This window comes from Vigna unguiculata, unplaced genomic scaffold (assembly GCF_004118075.2).
Source record: "Vigna unguiculata cultivar IT97K-499-35 unplaced genomic scaffold, ASM411807v1 contig_3, whole genome shotgun sequence".
NCBI classification, from domain to species: domain Eukaryota; kingdom Viridiplantae; phylum Streptophyta; class Magnoliopsida; order Fabales; family Fabaceae; genus Vigna; species Vigna unguiculata.
In genome coordinates, this window is record NW_021011005.1 from 239715 (window position 1) to 240000 (window position 286).

The following is a 286-nucleotide window of genomic DNA, read 5'->3' on the forward strand; positions in this document are numbered from 1 at the left end:
AAAGGATTTTAAGGAATCGCTCTGATTCTATCTCTGTTCGTTCCGTTTGAAGAAAGGAAGGATCCCAACAAAGAATCGATCTTTCTTTTAGTTGTTGAATCTCTCTTTGATTGATCAATGTGTGATATTTCGAATCCTCATTCCTAATGGAATCGAAAGAATCCTTGGATTGATCAGAAGATCCTTTCAATTGGCTAGAATCCGTTACTTGAATGAAACTAGATCTCGTGGAATCATATTGAAGATTTGATGATACATTCCGTACCTTGCTAAAAAACCGATCCTT